This window comes from Schistocerca cancellata, chromosome 6, assembly GCF_023864275.1.
Source record: "Schistocerca cancellata isolate TAMUIC-IGC-003103 chromosome 6, iqSchCanc2.1, whole genome shotgun sequence".
In the NCBI taxonomy this organism is placed as follows: domain Eukaryota; kingdom Metazoa; phylum Arthropoda; class Insecta; order Orthoptera; family Acrididae; genus Schistocerca; species Schistocerca cancellata.
The window spans coordinates 151,748,479-151,758,841 of NC_064631.1; the positions used below are offsets into that span (position 1 = coordinate 151,748,479).

Consider the following 10,363-nt stretch of genomic DNA (forward strand, 5'->3'; position numbering starts at 1 on the left):
GTTCTGGTGGAGTGTCGTTTACTCCTGGGGTCGTATTTCGGCTCAGGTCTGTGCTCCGTCCAATTCTTCTCGCAGTATCATATCTCAGATCTCATCTCCATCTATGTCCTCTTAAATTTCTATGGTACTACCTTCCGAGCTCATCTCCCTTGTATAGATCGTATAAATGGTTTTTTCAATGAAATTGTGCGAAACATTCAGTTTATACGATATGCATACACGATTCATAACATTAATGAAAACGTCATTTTTTTTAGTCGTACTCTTACAAATACATTTAAAAACTAAGCTTTTTATTCTATTTTATTTATTTTATTTTTTTACGGGCTAACCGGTTTTTAAACAGATATTCTTCCTTGGAACTGAGGGAGTTGTCTAGGAGAAATGACTTTAGGTTAGATTTAAGACTTGCCTTGCTGCCTGTCAGAAACGTTATGTTATTCGGCAAATTATGAAAATTTTTGTTGCCACTGACAGAATTAGTAATGGGTAATGAAAAACATTTTTTCCTCGAATGTTGTAAGTACGGATGTCACTGTTCTCAACTTGTGGTGCATTATTTTCGACGGTGCATTTTAAAATGACTTAACTCGTTAAAGAGATACGTAAATGACACCCGCCTATGAACAACACATAATACTCTTTCTACTTGCTTTTACGCAATTAATACTTTCTTTCTAAGTAGTGAGATAACTCAGTGAATGATTCCATGAGACATTATTGAGTAGAAACACGCAAAAAAAATGGCTCTGAGCACTATGGGACTTAACATCTGAGGTCATCAGTCCCCTAGAACTTAGAACTACTTAAACCTAACTAGCCTAAGGACATCACACACATCAATGCCAGAGGCAGGATTCGAACCTGCGACCGTAGCGGTCGCGCGGTTCCAGACTGTAGCGCCTAGAACCGCTCGGCCACTCTGGCCGGTAGAAACACGCAAAATACATCACGAGGTTGATTCGTTTGTTTCAAGGACTAGCAATTATACCAAGAGCAAAAGTATCTGAATTTAATTGCCTGAGAAGCTCAGCAATATGCTTCTTCAAATTCAAGCTTCTGGCTATTTTTTGTGCAGAACTGAATATAGAGCGTTTTCTCAAAATTTAGGGAGGTCCATTTTCAGAGAATCACTCAATAATTCTTTGTAAATTTGACTGATAATCTCTTCTCTGGGTTTATCCCTAATGGGATTTATTGTAACACTAGTAACATCTCCAAAAAGTACCAATTCTGTGTGATGAATTTTAATTTATTGTATTTTTTCTTGGGGAATGGCAGCCCATTCCTCACGGAGTGCTGCACTGAGGAGAGCTGACGAAGTCGGACGGTCAGGCCTGGCACGAAGTCGACGTTCCTAAATACCCCAAAGGTGTTCTGTAGAATTCAGATCAGGACTGTGTAGGTCAGTCCATTACAGGGATGTTATTTTATTTTTTTTATTTACATTTCAAGTTCTGTAGGACCAAACTGAAGAGCAAATCTCCAAAGTCATGCAACGTGTCAATACATGAAATTATAACATAAAAGTAATAACAGATAAAAATAGAATGTTTATGAACCCGAAAAAATGTCAACCCATAAGTTTAAGTAAATGCAACCACCAATACAACAAGAATCAGCTTACTTCTTCAAGGAACTCCTCGACAGAATAGGAGTGACCCATGAGGAAACTCTTTAGTTTCGATTTGAAAGCGCTCGGATTACTGCTAAGATTTTTGAATTCGAGTGGTAGCTTATTGAAAATGGATGCAGTAGTATACTGCACACCTTTCTGCGCAAGAGTCAAGGAAGTCCGATATAAAGGAGGTTTGATTTCTGTCGAGTATTAACTGAGTGAAAGCTGCTTATTCTTGGAAATAAGCTAATATTGTTAACAAGAAATGACAATAAGGAATATATATTTCAGAGGCTAATGGCAAAATACCCAGACTCCTGAACAGGGGTCGACAAGAGGTTCGTGAACTTACACCACTTATTGCCCGAACCGCCCGTTTCTGAACCAAATATATCCTTTTAGAATGCGAAGAGTTACCCCAAAATATAATACCATACGACATACGCGAATGAAAATTAGTAAAGTAGACTAATTTTCAAGTCGAACGATTACTCACTTCAGATACCGTTCGAATAGCAAAACGGAAGCATTAAGTCCTTGAACAAGATCCTGAATGTGGGCTTTCCACGACAGTTTACTATCTGACGACCTATAAATTTGAACCGTTCAGTTTCACTAATCGTATGACCATTCTGTGAAATTAAAACGTCATGTTTTCTTGAATTATGTGTCAGAAACTGTAACAACAGTGTCTTACTGAGATTTAGCTTTATTTTCAACAAGCCATGAACTTAGGAAGTTGAAACCGAGCCAATGTTGCACACAACATCCTTTACTACCAAGCTAGTGTCATCAAAAACAGAAATATTTTAGAGTTCCCCATAATACTAGAGGGCATATCGTTTATATAAATATGGAACAGGAGTGGCCCCAACACTGATCCCTGGGGCACCCCTCACTTGACTGTACCCCACTCAGACCCTACATCACAGCCATTCTCAACATTGTGAGTAATGACCTTTTGCTGTATGTTGTTAAAGTAAGAGGTGAACCAATTGTGAGCTACTCCCTGTGTTCTGTAATGGTCCAACTTCTGGAGCAATATTTTGTGATCAACACAGTCAAAAGCCTTAGTTTAATCAAAAAATATGCCTAGCGTTCGAAACCTTTTGTTTAACCCGTCCAGCACCTCACAGAGAAAAGAGAATATAGCATTTTCAGTTGTTATGCGACTTCTAGAGCCGAACTGTTCATTTGATAGCAACTCGTGTGATATAAAATGATCAATTATTCTTACATACACAGCCTTTTCAATAACTTTAGCAAACACTGATGGCATAGAAATGGGTCTAAAATGTCTGCATTATCCCTTTCTCCCCTTTTTATAAAGCGGCTTTACTACTGAGTACTTCAGTCGTTTAGGAAACTGACGATTCCTAAAGGAAAAATTAGAAATATGGCTACATACAGGCCTAACATGTGCAGCACAGTACTTTAATATTCTGCTAGGCACTCTTTCATAACCAAGAGAATGAAGTCATAACGAAATCTAGACCTTTCGCTGTTTACAGGCGTTGAAAAATATAAACGGGGACAGTAGAAAAATGTGTGCCGCGACCGGAACTCGAAACCGCGACCACCTGCTTACATAGCAGACGCTCTATCTGACTGAGCCACAGAGGACACAGGCGAGAGTGCCACTGCAGGATCTCTGGCACGCTCCTCGTGAGACCCACATTTTCCAACTTCCTGTCCACACATTACATTTGTAGTGCCCCTGCCCACCATATCATTACTGGCGGCAGTCAAGGTACCGATTCCCGTAAGAGTTCGGGATATTTTGAGTGCATCCGCACTGAAGACGACCACTGGCCGGTAAGCCTTATCTCTATGACGCTGGTATCTGTACAGATATCATTGGTGATCTTGCAGCTATCGAAGAATGAAGTTATAATCAAATCTAGACCTTTCGATGTTTACTGGCGTTGAAAAATATCAAAGAGGACTCCCGTGAGTAATGAGTATGGTGGGCAGGGGCACTAAAAGTGTAGTGTGTGGACAGGAAGTTGGGAGGGAAGTCTGGGTATCACGGGGAGCGTGCCAGAGATAAGTTCCTGCTGTCGCACTGTTGTCTGTGTCCTCGGTGGCTCAGTCAGTCGGCACGGTAACTCTGCGTGTTCGGTAAGGCGGTCAGCTGCCCTCTGTCATAAAAAAAAATTTAAAAAATTTAAAAAAACTGCGTTAATTGATCAACGACGAACTGAAACGGGTGTCTTGCAACGTTCGTCCCGAGCAGATGCAATGATCGAAAACGAATAAAATGAGATTACGGAAAAAAAGTCGGCTAGAGCGTATGCCATGTAAGCAGGAGGTCCCTGGTTCGAATCCCGATCGGGGCACACATTTTTCAATTACCCCATTGATATTTATCAACGCCTGTAAGCAGCGAAAGGTCTAGAATTCATTATAACTTCATATTTCGAGAGCTGCAAGATCACCAATGATATCTGTACAGACACCAACTACATATAACAATGAGAGTCCTTAGTCTTCAGTGATTTAATTATTGACTCAGTCTCCCCCTTGTCTGTATCACAGAGGAGTATTTCAGACATCAATCACGGAAAGGCATTTGCCATGAAAATTGTATGATTCCCTGTAGAAACTATATTTTTATTTAATTCACCAGCAATGCTCAGAAAATGATTATTAAGTACTGTACATATATCTGATTTGTCAGCAACAGAAATATTTTTACTTTGAACTGACTTTTATATTGTCGACCTTGCGCTGCTGACCAGACACTTCCTTTACAACTGAACATGTGGTTTTAATTTTATCCTGTGAATTAACTATTCTATTTGTATACCATATGCCCTTTGACTTCCTAATAACATTTGTAAGCATTTTACATTACTGTTTGTAATGGGCTACTGCAGCTTGATTGTGACTACTTCTAACATTTTGATATAATTCCCGCTTTGTTCTACATGATATCCTTATCCCACTAGTCAGCAACCCGGGCTGCTTTTTGCTCTTAGTATCCCGTTTAGAACGTTATAATGGGAAGTAACTCTCAAAGAGAATGGGAAAAGTGTTAAGAAAAGTATTACATTTATGATCTGTTTATCAGCGCTATAAACATCCTGCCACTCTTGTCCCTTGACAAGGTTCAAACGAACTCTCTATCGCTGTTGGATTAACTTTCCTACATAGTTTTTAGTTACATGTTACATTTGTTTGAGTACAACAGCCTTATAGTGTTAAAATTTGTGTATCATGGTTTGAAAAGCCATTCACCCTTTTACCGACAGAATGCCCAGCTATTAATATAGAATGAATAAAAATATTGTCTATGGTTGTGCTACTGTTCCCCTGCACCCTAGGTGAAAAAAAAAACAGTCTGCATCGGATCACATGAATTTTTAGGAGCTCTTCCAACATCCTTTTTCTTGCACCATCATACACAAAATTTATATTGAAGTCACCACATATAACTAATTTCTGGTACTTCCTACAAAGTGAATCAAGTGCTCTCTCTAGCTTGAGCAAAAATGCTCTGAAGTCAGAGTTAGGGAATCTATAAACACTGGCCCTGCACAACATTCAAATGTGTGTTCAGTGCAGTGCCGTGATACGTCTAAGGACTCAAGAATTGTTGTGTAACCACTCCTCCACAGGTGGTGCATTACGAACAGGTGCTCGTTCGTGTTGAAAGATGCAGTCGCCATACCCGAATTGCTCTTCAACAGAAGAAGTGCTTAAAACATCAATGGAGGGCTGTGCTGTCATACTGCCACGTAAAACAACAAGGGGTGCAAACCGCTCTAGGAAAAACACGACCACACCATAACAGCACCGCCTCCAAAGTTTACTGTTGGCACTACGCACGCTGGCAGATGACGTTCACCGGGCATTCCCCATACCCACACGCTGCCACAGGATCGCCACACTGTGTACCGTGATTCGTCACTCCACACAACGTTTTTCCACTGTTCAATCGTCCAATGTTTACGCTCCTTACACCAAGCGAGGCGTAGTTTGGCTTTTGCAGGCGTGATGTGTGGCTTACGAGCAGCCACTTGACCAAGGAATCCAAATTTTCTCACCTCCCTCCTAACTGTCATAGTACTTGCAGTGGATCCTGATGCAGTCGCCGGCCGCGGTGGTCTAGCGGTTCTAGGCGCTCAGTTCGGAACCGCGCGACTGCTACGGTCGCAGGTTCGAATCCTGCCTCGGTCGTGGATGTGTGTGATGTCCTTAGGTTAGGTAGGTTTAAGTAGTTCTAAGTTCTAGGGGACTGATGACCACAGATGTTAAGTCCCATAGTGCTCAGAGCCATTTGAACCATTTTGAAGTAGAACGTCTATCTGGGAAACGTTACCCATAAACTAGCTCCATTACTATAAAGGTGAAAGCCTCAGAAGCAAAGAGTTATGCAAGATTAAAAATCGGTAAGCGAGAAGATAATTAAGTTGTTGGGTCTACGTGTGCATCCATGTTCATGCATGAAGGCAGATGAAGGACGAAAGGTTCTTAAAAGCCTTACAAGGTTATAAGTCTTATTTTAGACACTCACCAATAAGAAACTAGTGGGAATCAAGAACGAACATATCAGATAGTAGTAGACCCGGTTTGTAATAGCAAGAGACCAGATTAATAAATCATCCAACATAAATACAACAATGCACGAAACTTACATATACTGGAGCTGGTTGCCACGAGGGTAAAGCCGTGGACACGATCCGAAGTATGCTAAACTGGCGGAGATCCCCATACGAAAGTGTGAGTGCCATTTCTAAGTAACATAGCTCGATGAGCTTGAACCATACATAGAAAGAACTACTACAGTACAGTATCTGATAGAAATGCGCAGTGAGATGAACAGTAATGATACTTTCATTCAAAGACAATAATTATACTGGTGTGATCGCGATACAAGACGGTCCCCAGGACATTACGAAAGATGGGCGTGGTTCTCAGTACAGGTGTGATCAGCACGGACGACAATGCGTGCCCTGCAGTGAGCTCTTATGCTACCTGCAAGGTTGATAACGAAAATGTTCAAATGTGTGTGAAATATTATGGGACTTAACTGCTAAGGTCATCAGTCCCTAAGCTTACACACTACTTAACCTAAATTATCCTAAGGACAAACACACACACCCATGCCCGAGGGAGGACTCGAACCTCCTCCGGGACCAGCCACACAGTCCACGACTGCAACGCCGTAGATTGCTCGGCTAATCCCGCGCGGTGTTGATAACGAGTTCTTGTGGCATGGCGCTTCATTCGTCCACCAGCACGGTTGAATACTGCTATATGGTTCATGGTGTCATGCTGCAATACGTTTCCCAAACGCACCCCAAACATGCCGGATGGGATATAAGTCGGGAGAACGGGGAAGCCAGTCCATTAGCTGAATGTCCTCTCGTTCCAGGAGCTCCGCCATGCGCACTACGGTCGCGCAGCATCATCCATAAAAATAGGGTCGAATGCACACCTGAAGGATCGCACATGGGAAGGATCGCAATAACATTGCCTGGTGAGTATATCGTGCTGAAAGATTTGGTCCGTGTACCAATGCCACATTATGCCTCTACACATCATAACACCTGGAACACCAAAACGATAATGTTCAACAACATTTCTGGGTGCCTTACGTGCTCCCACCTCTCGCCATATGAGTGTACTCTCGCCGCATGAATGTCAACAATGTCGAACATGATCAGATGGTTCAAATGACTGAGCACTATGGGACTTAACATCGATGGTCATCAGTCCCCTAGAACTCAGAACTACTTAAACCTAACTAACCTAAGGACAGCACACAACACCCAGTCATCACGAGGCAGAGAAAATCCCTGACCCCGCCGGGAATTGAACCCGGGAACCCGGGCGTGGGAAGCGAGAACGCTACCGCACGACCACGAGCTGCGGACCGAACATGATCGTTTCGGTGCTCCACGTGTTATGTTGTGCGAGGCATTATGTTGTCTGGGTGTATGAACCTCCAAATCTTTGACCACAGTACTCTCACCAGCCAACGTCAAACTGCGCAGGTGGAGGACCTCTTGGAACGGGAGGATATCCGGCGAATGGATTGTCCTGCCCGTCCCCTCCGACTTAAATCCCATCGGGAACGTTTGGAGTGCGTTGGGGATGCGTACTGCAGCAGGTCCACATGCACCAACGACCATCCAGCAGTCGTCAACATTGCTGGTGGAGGAATGGGACGCCGTACCAGAACAACTCGTTACCAGTCTTGTGGCAACGGTGGGACATGTCGCAGAACATGCATTTCCGTCGGTGGTGGTCACGCTCTTTATGAAGAACCACATTCAATCTTTCGTAAAGCCCAGGGGACCGTCATGAATGGCAATGTCTTCAGTACAGTCATTGTCTGCGAATAAAATTATCATTTCTGTTCGTCTCACTGCATATTTCTTTCAGTTACCTTCTATTCTATAGTGTAGCAGTTTTTTCTATATATAGTTAAAGGTTTTTCGATCTATGTTATTTGGCAGTAACACACCATGCGAAGTCCGCGGCTCGTGGTCTTGTGTTAGCGATCTCGCTTCCCGCGCACGGGGTCCCGTTCTACTGATGGAACCTTATTTTATACTTTTTCTATTAGATTTTAGCCATATTTATTACGCTACCTACTGTTCTTTTTGACATAGTGCCTCACGCCATGCATTGCCCTCTACATGGGGTTGGATTCTGTGACTATGAACGATGATGCCGTCTCCGTCTGCTAATCTATGTGACACAACTTATATTGGATATCCTTAACTTCTTCCTTTCTACAGTATTTAGTATCACCTAATGATCCTGCTGTAATGGAACGAAACCGGTCGTGAGAATAAATCGTGAATTAACATCAGTTTGAGATTTATTTTTTTATTACCATTTCGTCCTTAAGATTTGTACACCAGTGTAGTGTACCATGTAAATAATGCATACTAGATTATTAAAAACTACTTAGATAACTGAATGGGAGTAAATTATAATAATGATAATAATAACATGGTAGATGAGGGGATGCTGATTTCGTTTTTGAGAGAGATGGAACTGTAATGTGTATGGCATGTGGAATACGGGTACATTAAATGAACAGTATGTTATTTTTAGTTAACCTATCCTTTGTATGTACAGATATAAGAGAATTGGGCTTTAGGTACAACCAAATAGGGTGGTGCATTTGTTAAGACATTGGTGCCAGATTCAGGAAGATGGAGACTCGCACTGTGCCAAGCCATTCTGATTGAGGTTTTCCGTGGTTTTCGTAACTCATTTCAGTCATATGCTAGGATGACTCCTCCAAGAATACCACCTGCTCTCCTCATCAAAACATTTGTGCATACTGATATGTCTGTCCCTATGACTCGCATTTTCCTAGTAACAAGCTAGCACATCGTACATAATTGTAAAATATTCCATAGACGAATAAGTAACTACTACAACTAAATAATGTATGGATTACAACTTTTTGCTAACGATTATCGGTTTCAGCCTGCAGTATATAACATATGAAGGTTTCTGGACGCAAAGTGCAGTTTGTTTGCAAATCGGTAATCGATAATAACAAGTTGTGATCCCAACGATGTTGTTTATTTGTTGTAATAATAGAGATCACATTTCCTAAGGCGTGGCGTTAGTTACGCACTACTACTACTACTACTACTACTACACTTAGTATAGCGCCAGATGTTTATGTCTTAATTCACCAAGAATATGACTGTAGTACACAACAGCAGACTTAATTTAAAGAAAAACATGTGGATTCATTATTAAATTTTGTCTGGCGAAAGTAACGCAAATAATTTCATAATATCTTACATAACCGTCGCCCTGTAATTTTTAATTATTGAAAGAGCCAGATTTCCCTAAAATATTGTGACGTCTGCTATGTACAGCATCCTAAAATCCTAAAGAGCACAGCAGCAACAAATATTCTATTGTATTTGCGACTGATTGCTGTACTCTTTACTTTTTCAAATAAATACAGTTCTTGGGCACATCTGCTTCCACATGAAATCAAACCTAATATATAAACAGTTATATACACTGTCCTTGGTCGGTACTTATGGAAAATTTCGTAGTAGCTGGTATTTATCATAACGTGAATGTAAATTACGTATACGAAAAAGTATCTGATGATAAAGTCATAATACGGGTTGAACTGTTATGTTTGTTTAAACGAAACGGTTTTCTCGTGAATTTTCTAATACGTTATTGGATGTCATAGACATAAACCCTTAAACCAGAATGGAGGAAATCAAGCTGTAATTTTCACGCAATAAGAACAAATTCACAAGCATCACTTCCGCATCCATTCATAATAAACAAACAACATTGACACAAAGCACAGAGCCGATGGAGATGTGACTCACTTCAGTCGCCAGACGCCAACCGGTTTAGCACGACAGCTCCCGTGTTTGCAGGCAGGAGTCCGCTGGCAATGAATGGCACGCTGAGGTAGGTACCAGTTATATAGCAGAGGAGATAACTGCGTTCGAGACTGACTCATCTGTTTTCTCGTTTAATTATCTGCAAAGGAAGTGGAAAGAGGGGGAGGGAGGTGGTGGAGGGGACAGTGACTGCTCCGTCCCGTACTTCACCTGTGGCGGGCATGCTGCTGGACCGAAAGCTCGACAGACTAACATCGGGTCTGGAAACCTCTCTTGGTAAGCATATCCAGCATTACTGTCAGATCCGCGTATTTAGTACGTGAGGCGTATTATATGATTCCGTACAGTTCTGCAGCAATTTAATTCATGTCATGGATACACAAAAGTATCA

The 10,363-nt window shown here is 41.6% G+C and overlaps 1 protein-coding gene across 1 annotated transcript in view; it reads right to left on the minus strand.

Moving 5' to 3' along the window:
• Window positions 1-10,043, minus strand: part of LOC126190920 (cytochrome P450 6k1-like) — an 86,619-nt gene extending 76,576 nt beyond the window's left edge. The window contains exon 1 of the mRNA XM_049931553.1: window positions 9,955-10,043. The gene's annotated coding sequence lies outside the window, so the exon portion shown is untranslated. The remainder of the gene's footprint in view (window positions 1-9,954) is intronic.
• Window positions 10,044-10,363: the final 320 nt, after the last annotated feature.